At 41.1% G+C, this 13,536-nt stretch overlaps 1 pseudogene across 1 annotated transcript; it reads right to left on the bottom strand.

The window, feature by feature from the left end:
• Positions 1-3,802: 3,802 nt before the first annotated feature.
• Positions 3,803-6,578, bottom strand: LOC308415830 (protein AF-17-like; annotated as a pseudogene). Its single transcript has one exon. The product of its transcript is annotated as a protein AF-17-like (transcript).
• Positions 6,579-13,536: the final 6,958 nt, after the last annotated feature.

The following is a 13,536-nucleotide window of genomic DNA, read 5'->3' as shown; positions in this document are numbered from 1 at the left end:
ATGGGCATGACTCTAGGTTAGATTACTACTGGGAAATAAGATTCATTCACTCTCCCTTGGAACCCAGTTTCTTTGGGTCTGTGAAATGCAGCATGGACATCCTGTATTTTATGGCTAATCTCTACTTATAAGCAAATACATACCATGCCTCTTCTTTGGGGACTGGATTATCTCACTCAGGATTATATTCTCAAGTTCCATCTATTTTGCCTACAAAAGTCATGATGTCTTTATTTTTCATAGCTGAATAGTATTCAATTGTATAGATGTAAACAATTATCCTTATTCATTTTTCAGTTGAGGAACATCTAGGTTGTTTCCACTTTCTGAATATTATAAACAAAGCTGCTATGAATATAGTCAAGCAAGTGTCCCTGTGGTATACAGGGCATCTTTTTAGGTATATGATTAGGAGTGATAGAGCAATATCTTAAGATAGAACTATTACCAGTTTTCCAAGTAATTACAAAATTGATCTCCAAAGTGCTTGTACAAGATTGTACTCCCACCAGCAATGGAGAAATGTTCCTCTTGCTCCACATCCTCAACAATGTGCTCTGTCACTTGAGCTTTCGATCTTAGCCATTCTGACTGGTATGAGGTGGAATCTCAGAGTTGTTTTGATTTGCATTTCCACAATGACTACGTGTGCTGAACATTTTTAAAAGTGCTTCTCAGACATTCAAGATACCTCTGTTGAGAATTCTCTATTTAGCTATGTACCCTATTTCTTAATTGGGTTATTTGGAGTTTTGGTGTCTAAATTTGTGAGTTCTTTGTAAAATTTGAATGATCTCTGGGAGATATAGGGTTGATGAAGAGCCTTTCCCAGTCTGTAGGCTGCCATTTTGTCATATTAACAGTGTCCTTTGCCTTATAGAAGCTTTTCAGTTTCACTGTTGGTCTTAAAGCCTAAACCATTGCTTTTTTGTTCAGGAAGTTGTGTCCTGTGCCTATGAGTTAAAGATTATTCTTCATTCTCTGACCTATTACATAAAGTGTATCCAGTTGTACATCAAGGTCTTTGATCCCCTTGGACTTAAATTTTGTTCAGGGTGATAGATAAGGATCTATTTGCATTCTTCTACATGAAGATATCCAGTAGAGACCAGCACTATTTGTTAAAGATGCTTTCTTTTTCCATTGTATGGTTTTCCTTGTTTGTCAAAAATCTATCATCCTGAGGGATATGAGTTTACTTTGGAGTTTTCAACTTGATTCCATTGATAAATCTGTCTGTTTCTATACCAATACCAAGCAATTTATTATTATTGCTCTGTAGTGCAGCTTAAGATCAGGGATGGTGATCTCTTCAGAAGTTCTTTTATTGATCAGTACTGTTTTACTTATCCTAAGGTTTTTTTTTTTTTCCCAAAGAAGCTGAGAATTACTTTTCCAAGGTCTAAAGAGTTGTGTTAGAATTTTGATGGGAGTTTCATTGAATCTGTAGATTTTTTTTTTTTTGAGGATGGCTATTTTCACTATAATAATCTTATTGACCATGATCATGGGAGATTTTTCTACCTTATAATATCTAATTCCTTTCTTCAGCAACTTGAAGTGCTTGTCTTCACTTGCTTGGTTAAAGTTATACCAAGATATATTATTTGTGGCTATTGCAAATGGTGTTGTTTCCCTAGTCTCTTTCTTTTTTATCATTTTTATTAGATATTCTCTATATTTACATTTCAAATGTTGTTCCCTTTCTTCCCACTCCTATCCCCCTTCTCCCTCTCTCTCCCTTTGTTTCCATAAAGGTGTTTCCTCTCTCAACCACCCTCTCCAACTCAGCACCTTGGTATTCCCCTACACTGCGAAAATGAGCCTTCACTGAATCAAAGGCCTCTTCTCTCATTGATGCCAGACAATGTTATCCTCTTCCACATATGCAGCTGGAGCCATGGGTCTCTCCATGTGTACTCACTGATTGGTGTTTTAGTTCCTGGGAGCTCTGGAGGGTTTGGTTGGTAGATAATGTTGTTCTTCCCATGGGGTTGCAAATTCTTTTTTTTTTTCCCTTGAGCCCTTTCTCTAGCTCTTTGATTGGAGCCCTCGTGTTCAGTCCTAATGGTTAGCTGCAAGCATCCTCCTCTGTATCAGTATGGATCTGGCAAAGCATCTGAGGAGCCATCCATATCAGGATTCTGCCAGTAAGCACTTCTTGGCATCAGCAATAGTGACTGGGGTTTGGTGGCTGCATATGGGATGGATCCCCAGGTGAGGTAGTCTGTGGATGATCTTTTCTTCAGTCCCTGATCCTCTATTTGTTCCTGTATTTCCTTCCATAAATATTTTGCTCTCCCTTCTTTTTTTTAACTTTATTTTAAAAAACAAAGATAAATGTACAAATTTTTAAGCATTTTTGCATAAAAGTATACAAATGCATTTTTATAAGGTTGTAATTTAGTATTTATGGGTACATATACATACACATATGTATATATGTAACAATAATATAGGAAAAGAGGTTATTAATTTGAAGGGATAGGAGAGAAACTTGGAGGGGCTATAGGAAGGAAAGGGGGATGTGATACAGTTCTATTTTAATTAAAATATATTCTTTTTTTTCTTGAACTTCACACAGTCTGTGAGTTGTTTCTGGGGTGTTCAGAGCTTTCTGGGGTTAGTATCCAATTATCAGTGATTACATATTATGTCTGTTCTTTTGTGACTGGGTTATCTCACTCAGGATGATATTCTCTAGATGCATCCATTTTCTTAAGAATTTCCTTAAGTCATTGTTTCTGATAGCTGAGTAGTACTCCATTGTGTAAATGTACCACAATTTTTTTTATCCATTCATCTACTGAAAGACATCTGGGTTCTTTCCAGCTTCTGGTTATTATAAATAGAGCTGCTATGAACATTGTGGTGCATGTGTCTTTGTTGTATGTTGGTTTGCTCTCCCTTCTAAGAAAGACTGAGGCATCCACATTCTGGCCTTCCTTCTTTTTGAGATTCATAAGGTCTGTGAATTGTTTCTTGGGTATTCAGAGCTTTTGTGGAGTAGTATCAGTTAGGACATACTGTGAGTGTTCTTTTGTGACTGGGTTACCTTACTCAGAATGATATTTTCTATTTCTTTCTATTAGCCTAAGAATTTCATGAAGTCATTGTTTGTAACTGAGTAGTACTCAATTGTGTAAATGTACCACAATTTCTGTAACCATTCCACTGTTGAAGGACATCTGGGTTGCTTCCAGCTTCTGGCTATTACAAATAAGGCTGATTTCCAGAGTGGTTGTATCAGTGTGCAATCCCACCAACAATGGAGAAATATTCCTCTTTCTCAGCATCCTAGCCAGCATCTGCTGTCACCTAAATTTTTGATCTTAGTGATTCTGACTGGTATGAGGTGGAATTCAGGCTTGTTTTGATTTTCATTTCCCCGATGACTAGGGATGTTGAACATTTTTTTAGGTGCTTCTCAGCCATTCTGTATTCCTGAGTTGAGAATTCTTTGTTTAGCTTTGTACTCCGGTATTAATAGGGCTATTTGATGATCTGGTGTCTAACTTTTTGAGTTCTTTGTGTATATTAGATATTAGCCCTCTATCTGATGTAGGACTGGTAAAGATCTTTTCTCAGTCTGTTGGTTGCTATTTGTCCTAATGACAGTATCCTTTGCCTTGCAGAAGCTTTGCAATTTTTATGTGGTCCCATTTGTTCATTCTTGATCTCAGAGCATAAACCATTGATGTTCTATTCAGGAAAATTTCCCCTGTGCCTATGTGTTCTAAGCTCTTCCCTACTTTCTTTTCTATTCCTACCATGTTGTAACTCTCCCTTGGAGGCTTAGTTCTTAGAGGTAAGCAATTTGGGTAGAGCTGGGGCAAGGCCGGGAGGCACTCACTGGGGTCAGCTGTGGAGAGGCCAGGGACTGCTGCAGTTGCTGCTCTTGCTGCTGAAGGAGGTGTCTCTAGTGCTCTGTCTGGCTTTTGAGACAACCTAGCAGTTGCAGTGTGCCCCACCCCCGGAGCCAGCATGGCTTAAGTCCACAGAGTTGGGAGCAGCAGCCCCATTTCAACTTTCCCAGAAGCCCATTGAGGGGCAGGCTCTCACTACTTGCTAGCTTATCCAACAGCCCTTCAGTCATGGGCATGGCTCCCAACCCTGCTGCGGCTGCTCCGGGTGCCTGGCCCAGGCTGCTCTGTGGCAGGGCCAAGGGAAGAGCAACAGGGCTCTGCTGAAGCAGTGGCAGCAATGGGAGCATCCCTTAGAGGGAGACTGATGAGCTTCTGTGGCTTGAGCGCCTGAGTGTGGGTTTCCAGATATGGAATGGGAGTTGTCCAGGCCAAGGCTGTTCATCCTGGGAGGGCTCTTGCTGAAGCTCGAGGAGTCACTGCTGCCAACTTGAGGAAGCAGTCCATAGGGCCCAGGAATCAGGGCTGTTAGTGGCCCGCAGGGCAGCAGGCAGGGCAGGGCAGGGAAGGGAACAGAGCTGCACATTAAAGATCTGTAGTGGCTCGGTCTTAGCTGTCAGGCTAAGGATCTGCTCCTGCAGCCTCTGGTTTTCTTTCTGCAGTGTATGCAGGACCTTCAGCATCTCCACAATGTTGACACCAGCCTCTCCATCACCCTGCTTCTTTAGTAGCTGCTCCATGTTGGTTGTTCCGGGGGCTGTGGAGTCTAACTGGCCACCTCCCCAGGGCACTGATGTCATCTGGTAGAAGAACGCTGGGAGGATACTGATGGGAGACATGGGAGAGAGACTCTCCTGCGGGGAGGTCCTGTGACACCGGAAGCTGCAGTCTTCTGGGTCTGGCTCTGTGTGGCTGCTGTGCTTAGGTGAGAAGGGGGTTAACAGTGCCCATGGAGGTTCCAAAGATGTGGGATGAAGGGAGGTTGAAGGTTGAGCCAGCCAGAGAAAACTCTGTGAGTGGTGGAGATTGGAGCGGAAGAGGATGATGGGAGGGTGCTGGTGAACCGGGACTGGCTGAGGCAGGGAAAGGCTGAGTCGCTGTGGGCCCCAGCAGGCTGGAAGAGAGTGGGGTGCTGCAGACAGCCTGTAGGGTCCCTCCACCATGAGAGATGGGGTCTTTATTACTGTATAGATGCCTGTCCCCAGCAGATGGGACTCCAGGCTCAAGCTGGGCAAACTTCCTGAAGGCCCAAAGGTATGGGAGGCCAGACCACCCAGACCCCGAGCTGACCAGAGAACTCCTAGAGAAAAGTGAGGCCACAGTGGCAGTAAAGCCAGCCAGCTGAGCCTCAAGGAGGGAGACGGTCTGGCCTGTAGCACATTCCTTGCCTTGGCTGCCCTTGGGTCGGCTTGGCCCATGTCAACTCCTCTTGTTGTCTTTGTGTTTCTTCTACTTCAGAGCTGTCTCAGGGGCCTCCTCAGCAGGTCCAAGAGTGGCACTCAGTGCAGGCATCTGTTTATGGGTACCTGCTGAGGACCAGCCCTAAAACATGGGGAGACTTATAGTCTCCAGGTGAGGGGGCTCAGGCCCGGCTGGAGCTGGTGGGCCCAAGCCAGAGAAGACCACTTTCTGTTTAAAGAGGTCAGCCTTTGGGGGCTCAGGGACAGGGGGCGAGGGAGGGGCTGGAGGAGTGGGAGCTGTGGGCTTGGAGTACTTGTCTTCCTAGGGCTGCACCAGCTTGGGGAATGCTGCCAAGTCAGGAGAGCTCTGTAGAGATTAGCCTGAAAAGGAGCATCGGAGGAGGAGGAGGAGGAAGAGGAGGAGGAGGAGGAGGAGGAGGAGGAGGAGGAGGGGGCAAAACTGCTCAAACCTTTCCCACTGCCTAGTTTCTTGTCCTTAGGGCTCAGGCTACGGCTGGAAGACTTCCTCCCCTTTGAGTCCCTGCTGCTCCAAAGTTCTCCTGAGTGCTGGCCTTATGGTGGGAGGAAGTAGTAGCTGAGTAGACCTGATTAGCAGTGGGAATCACAGGCAGAGAGAGGATACTGGGGGTGGGGAGAACTCAGGCTGCTTCTTGTGCTTCTGTTTATGGTGTTCTTTGTCCTTTCTACTCTTCTAGCCTAGTGAGTAGGGAGCATTCTCCTTCTACTGGGTGGATGGTGAGGCTCACAGGCTTGTCCTGCTGCTAAGGAAGCTGTTGCTGCTGCCTCCCTTGAGCCACCTCCACCACTGCTGGTACCACCGCTGCCTCCTCCTCCATTACTACTGCTTCCTCTTGCTCCTCCTCCGCCCCCGCTGGTTGGATGTCTTCATGTTGCTGAGGTGGTATTTGCAGTAGCTTAGGTACTTGACCTTGTCCACCTCCAGCACTTATTCCTCACACAGCAGGCCTACCATCTGGGCACAGGTAATATGAAAAGTTTATCAGCATCCGTGACGTACAGGTCATGCAGGCTCCTGGCATGGCTTTGCTTTCCTGGCCCTCTTCCTCACAGATCTAATAGGTCTTCTTGAAGCATTTGAGGCATGTACTGCGGAAAAATAGGCTCCGTGGTGAGCACATTGGCAAACTACACCTCCAGGATGTAGAAGGCATATGTACCACATGGGCCCACCTCCATGGTCAGTCCTCTTCAATGCCCCATCTTTGTGTGGGCACAGCTCACACCTCTGTGTTTGTTCTTGGAAGGAGAAGAGTGTCTGTGGATGGCAGGTCATGGGTGCTGTCCCTGGAGGCCACACTGGAGAGTAGACAGTGCCATGTGTCCCCTGGCCACTTTTAATATTCTTTCTTTATTCTGTAGATTTAGTGTTTTGATTACTATGTGGCAGAAGGATTTTCTTTTCTGGTCCAATCTGTTTGGTGTTCTGTAAGTTTCTTATATGCTTACAGGTATCTTTCTTTAGGTTGCAAAAGGGTTTTTCAATATTGTTTTGATAAAAATATTTTCTGGTCCTTGGAGCTGGGAATCATCACCTTCTATTTCTATTATTCTTAGGTTAGGTCTTTTTACAGTAGCCCAGATTTCCTGAATGTTTTGTGTCAGAGATTATTTTTTTTTAGATTTTGACTTATGTATCAATTTGTTCTCTTGTATATTCTATTTCTGAGATTCTCTCTGCCATCTCCTGTATTCTGTTGGTGATGCTTGCATCTGTTGTTACTGTTCTGCTCCCTAGGTTTTCCATCTCTAGGATTTCCTGTTTGTGTTTTCTTTTTCTTTTTTTCTTTTTATTAGATATTCTTTGTGTTTACATTTGAAATGTTATCCCATTTGCCCACCCTGCTCCCTTCCTCCCTTCCCCTCTACTTGTCTTCATGAGGGTACACTAGTTCCCAATCACCCATTCCACCTCAGTGTTTTGGCATTCCCCTACATAGGGAAAAACGTGCCCTCGCTGGACCAATGGTCTCTTCTCACATTGATGTCAGACACTGCTATTCTCTGTTACATATAATTTCCCACACCTGATAGAGGGCTAATATCCAATATATAAAAAGAACTCAAGAAATTAGACTCTAGAGAATCAAACAACCCTATTAAAAATGGGGTACAGAGGTAAACAATGAATTCTCAACTGAGGAATCCAAATGGCCTAGAAGCACCTAAAGAAATGATCAATATCCCTAGTCATTAGGGAAATGAAAATCAAAACAACTTAAGATTCCACCTCATAGCAGTCAGAATGGCTAAGATAAAAAACTCAGATGACAGCAGATGCTGGCAAGGATTCGGAGAAAGAGGAACACTCCTCCACTCTTCATGGGGCTGTAAGCTGGTACAACCACTCTGGAAATCAGTCTGGCGGTTTCTCGGAAAATTGGACATAGTACTACCTGAAGACCCAGTTATTCCACTCCTGAGCATATACCCCAAAAATGTTCCAACATATAACAAGGACACATGCTCCACCATGTTTATAGCAGCCTTATTTTAATAAACAGAAGCTGGAGGGAACCCAGATGTCCTTCAACAGAGGAATAGATATAGAAATTGTGGTACAATTACTCAGCTATTAGAAACAAAGACTTTACAAAATTCTTAGGCAAATGGATGGAACTATAGAATATCATGTTGAGTGAGGTAACCCAGTCACAAAAGAACTCACATGGTATATAGTCACTGATAATTAGATACTAGCTACAGAAAGCTCTCAATACCCAAGAAACAATTCACAGACCTTAGAAAGCTCAAAACGAAGGAGGGCCAAAATGGTTGTGGTTTTTATTCCTTCTGTTTTTATTATCAGATCTTGCACAATTTTGTTTATTTTCTTCACCTGTTTAATTGTATTTTCTGGTAATTCTTTAAGGGATTTATTTGTTTCCTCCTTAAAGGTCTCTCTCATCTTTATAATATTGGATTTAAGGTCATTTTCTTGTGTGTTGGTTGTGTTAAAATATCCAGGGCTTGCTGGAGTAGCATAGCTATGCTCTGAAGATGTCACATTGCCAAGACTTTTGTTGATTTTCTTTTTTTCCCCTTTCTTTTTATTAGAGATTTTATTTATTTATATTTCAAATGTTATTCCCTTTCCCAGTTCCCCCCTCTCCCATTTCCCCTCCTGCTGCTTCGATGAGATGCTCATCCACTCCCACCTCACCTCCCTGGCATTCCCTTACAGTGGGGAAATGTGCCTTCACAAGACCAAGGTCTTGTCCTCCTATTGATGACAGAGAATGCTATCCTTTGCTACATATATGGCTAGAGCCATGGGTCCTTCCAGGTGTTGGTGGCTTAGTCCTTGGGAGATCTGGGGGGGGGGGTCTGCTTAGTTGATATTGTTGTTCTTCTTATGGAGTTACAAACCCCTTCACCTCCTTTAGTCCTTTCTCTAACTCTTCCATTGAGGTTCTCGTGCTCAGTCTGATGGTTAGCTGCAAGCATCATTGTCAGTATGGCTCTGGCAGAGCCTCTGAGGAGGCATCCATATCAGGCTCCTGTCAGCAAGCACTTCTTGGCATCAGCAGTAGTGTCTGGGTTTGGTAGTTGCATATGGATGGATCTCCAGGTGGGGGATTCTCTGGATGGCCTTTCCTTAAGTCTCTGCTCCACACTTTTCCCCATATTTCCTCCCATTAGTATTTTTCCCCCCTCTAAGAAGGACTGAGGCATCCACATTTTGGTCTTCCTTCTTCTTGAGCTTCATATGGTCTGTGAATTGTATATTGGGTATTCTGAGCTTTTGGGCTAATAACCCCCTTATCAGTGAGTACATACCTTGTGTGTTCTTTGTGATTAGGTTACCTCACTCAGGATGCTATTTTCATTTTTTTATTTGTTCCATCTATCATGGAACACTTAGTAACAAGTGTCTTTTTTTGTTTCTTTGATATTTTTACTCAGACTAGCAAGCATTTTGTCCAATTATAATGGACAATACCAGGTTGCTTTTACTGTAATGGAAGAATTATTTTTTTTGTATTTTTGCTTTTTATTTTTTATAATTTATTTTTTATTGGATTTTTTTATATTTACATTTCAAATATTATCCCCTTTCTTCCCAATCCTGCCCCCCCCCCTGCTTCCATGAAGGTGCTCCCTCTCCCAACCACCATCTCCCACCTTAGTGCCTTGGCATTCCCCTACACTAGGAAAACACTCCTTCACTGGACCAAAGGCCTCTTCTCCCATTGATACCAGACTATGCTGTCCTACATATGCAACTGCAGCCATGGGTCTCTCCACATGTACTAATTGGTTGGTGTTTTATTCCCTTGGAGCTCTGGAGTGTTTGGTTGGGTTGATAATGCTGTTCTTCCCATGGGGTTGCAAACCATTTCAGCTTTTTCAGTCCTTCTTCTTTCTTCTTGATTGGGGTCCCCGTGTTCAGTCCGATGGCTAGCTACGAGCATCCTCAACTCTATCTGTATGACTCTGTCTAAGCCTCTGAGGAGGTATCCATATCTGGCTTCTGCCAGTAAGCACTTTTTGGCATCAGCAATATTGCTTGGGTTTGGTGGCTGCTTATGGGGTAGATCTCCAGGTGAGGCAGTCTCAGGATGATCTTTTCTTCAACACCTGCTCCTCTATTTGTCCCTGTATTTTCTCCCATGAGTGTTTTGTTCTCCCTTCTAACAAGGACTGAGGCATCCACATTCTGATCTTTCTTATTTTTTAGCTTCATAATATCTGTAAATTATTTTTTGGGTATTCCAAGCTTTTTGGGCTGGTACCCACTTCTCAGTGAGAGCATATCATGTGTTTTCTTTTTGTGACTGGGTTACCTCTTTCAGAATAATGATGGCATCTAGTTCCATCCACTTGCCTAAGAATTTTATGAACTTGTTTTTAATAGCTGAGTAGTACTCCATTGTGCAAATGTATTACATTTTCTGAATCTACTCCTCAGTTGAAGCACATTTGGGTTCTTTCCAGCTTCTGGCTATTATAAATAAGATTTCTGTGAACATAGTGGAGCATGTGTCCTTGTTGTATGTTGGAGCATCTTTTGGGAATATACTCTAGAGTGGTACAGCTAGGTCCTCAGGTAGTACTATGTTCAATTTTCTGAGGAACCCCCAGACTGTTTTCTGGAGTGTTTGTACCATCTTTCAATCTCACCAACAGTGAACGAGTGTTTCTCTTTCTCCACTTTCTCACTAACATGTCCTGTCACCTGAATTATTGATCTAGGCCATTTTGACTGGTGTGACGGGGAATCTCAGTCATTTTGATTTGCTTCTTTTGATAGCCTTTAGCCCTCTGGTTGTCCCTGGATATTCCTGTTGTGGTGTAGGTATTGGAAAGGCACCTATCCTTGATAACCCTGCTGTGGCAGGCCTCTGGTATGCATCCTTGGCCTGGTGGTACTCGGGGAATGGTGCAAGTCTCCCAGCTGTTAAGTGTGCTAGGGACATGGTTAGTAGGGGAAGGCAAATAGAGAGGTGGGTATTTAGTGGAGGTCTGGCGGACAGCAGGCCACTCAGTGTACCTGCACATGCTCCAGAGGACTCAGCCAACAAGGAAAATGGGTGCAGGAAGGGAATCTAGCCTGTTTGGTTCTGGGTCAGCAGATCTGATGAAAGTGGGTGGAGAGCTCATGGGACAATTGAGTAGTGGGGGGACAGCTTGCATATGCTTTTAATGTATCTTTGAGTTTGGATTGCAATATTTGTCTAAATATTATTCTTTTTATTTTATGTTCATTGTTGTTTTGCCTGTGTGCATGTCTGTGAAGGTACCAGATTAACTGAAATTTGAGTTCCAGATTGTTGTGAGCTGCCATGTGGGTGTAAAGAATTTAACCCAGTTGGTCTAGAAGAACAGACAGTGCTCTTAACTGCTGAGCCAACCCTCTAGCCAAAGCTAAATGATACCTAACTTACATCAGTGATATGTTTCAACTAGAAAACTGGTTTGTTCCAGTAATGTCTTAATTTTTTATCCATAACATACAATAAGAATGTAATATTTGAAAATTCATTTTGATAAAGTTAAAACATTTTAATGCTATTTTGGCAATGTGTGAATTTTGTTTAGAAAATCCTATACTGAATATGTTTTGTGACCACAATGCAATCATAAGTTCAGGTGGATTATAATTGTCTTAGTAACTGCAATATTTTCATGAAATGAAGACCCCTATGGAACAGACATACACTTGGAATTGGTTATGACACATACATAATTCATCATTGCATTTACACTGTGATAAACACTAAATTGAAGTAGAAGCAGGAGTTGTTAGCATTTACAAATCTATTTACATCTGTTCATTTAGAATAAGTGTATTGAAAAGCTATGTGAAAAATCTAATGTAGAGCAGAGAAAATAAAATTTTAGCATGATGTGTGAGCTCTCTTTTTTGCTTTCAATCATGATTCAGAGTTTTAAGAATTTTTGAGCCTTTAAAAAATTACATTATTCATTCAAGTGTCCTAGTACATATTATTGTAAACATGTCATTTAAATTTAGAATTTATTTTATACAAAACCACCTGAAAGTATCTAATGAACATCCTCAAGAAATAAATATCAAGAAAATTTTGGAGTTTTAAACATATTAGCATATTGCAATTATGGAAAAATAAGTTGTGAATAAGAACCCATTGCACTTTATCATTTACTTACCAGATTATGAGAGCCCACTGTGTATAAATATTTCTTTAACTGCACATTATTATATCTTGATATATCTTTCATTTAATTCATTATATTTGTGTGTGTGTGTGTGTGTGTGTGTGTGTGTGTGTGTGTGTGTAATTTAGTGAATTCATGTGCATTGTGTGCATACAGAAACTCCCACAGGATAGGAGGAGGGCATCAGGTACCCTGAAGCTTGAGTTATTTTGTGAGCTGCCATGTGATTGCTGGAGACTGAGTCAGGTTCCTTTGCAAGAGCAGAAAGGGTTATTAAAAGCAGAGTCAACTCTTTAGCTCCACAGCTCCCATTTTAAACTGGAAAATGGATTTTCTGTACTAGAACAGTATAAACTTGAAAAGGCCATTTGAAGTATTTAAGTTTGGTGAACTGTTCAAAAACAACATAAACATAGGTATCATATACCATGAATTTGAAATGGAAACAAAAGTGATTAGTTTTCAAAGCATTTATGTCTACCACATACATGGCCCAACATTTAATCACTAGAGTTGCAAAACAGGTCAAATATTTATATCTTTTATAATAAATTAATTAGAATTGCAAATAAAATCAGAATAATTTTTTCTAGACTTAGCAGATATCATATGTAAAAAGACTTTCAGCTAAAAATATTATCATATTGAGAAAGCAAGAAATTGCTAAATATTTCATTTATATTAACGATAAATTGCTAATTTGAATACCATTACAAGCAATTTTATTGAATAAATACATTTTCAGAAAATGCCAGTGATGTGGTTTGAGAGAGAGAGACATGACTAATAAACTGAGTAAAGCTAAATACAAAGAATTATTATTCTGCTTATGTGGTTTTAGTTTTAAAAAATGTTCTGAAAAGTTTTTACTTGGAAATAATGTCATATTTGTGTTATGTTTGAGAATAGATCAAATACAAAAATTGTGGTTTTAGCAATGAAAATACTCCAATGTGCTGCTTAATAAATATCTTAGGAAAGTATGCAATTGCAATTTGTGAAAAAGTTTAACTTTAGAACAGCTCCCTTACATAGCCAGGCAATATTGCATCACATGAAAGCATTTATGACCTTAGAGACACTGTGGTTTCTTTTGATTGGTTTTCTTCTGTGCATATTTTTGTGTATATGGCAAAAATGAATTCACAAGAAAGGCTTGACATATGACCCACTGTCAGATCACCACTGGCCTGGAAATATTTTTGCCTTTGTTATTTGATTTGAACAAAATCTACTTTATTTTTCGATCTCTCATGGACTTGCTTTCTACTTTCTCATTGTCCTCTAAGAAATGCTTGCTTATACTTTTTTAGGAAAATAATGTGCAGATAATAACTAGTTATTATTTTCTTTTTAAAAATTAGTATATAGTGCTCACTTTGGCAGCACACATACGCAAATTCGTGAAGCGATCCATATTTTTAGAATATAGTCTTGTGGCAATTTTTGGTATTCAAAGATCATTATGCTTAATCTATACTCACCAGGAAAACTGTTTCCATGTTACATTCTGTCCAATAAGTACTTTATGCTTATGGTAACTAGTGGGATTTCAATGTGTGCTATCAAACCTCTAAAAAAAATTAAGTACT

The sequence above is a fragment of the Micromys minutus genome (assembly GCF_963924665.1).
Source record: "Micromys minutus genome assembly, chromosome: X".
NCBI lineage: Eukaryota > Metazoa > Chordata > Mammalia > Rodentia > Muridae > Micromys > Micromys minutus.
Note: the sequence above shows the minus strand (reverse complement) of the source record. Positions and strands in the feature narration are given on the sequence as shown.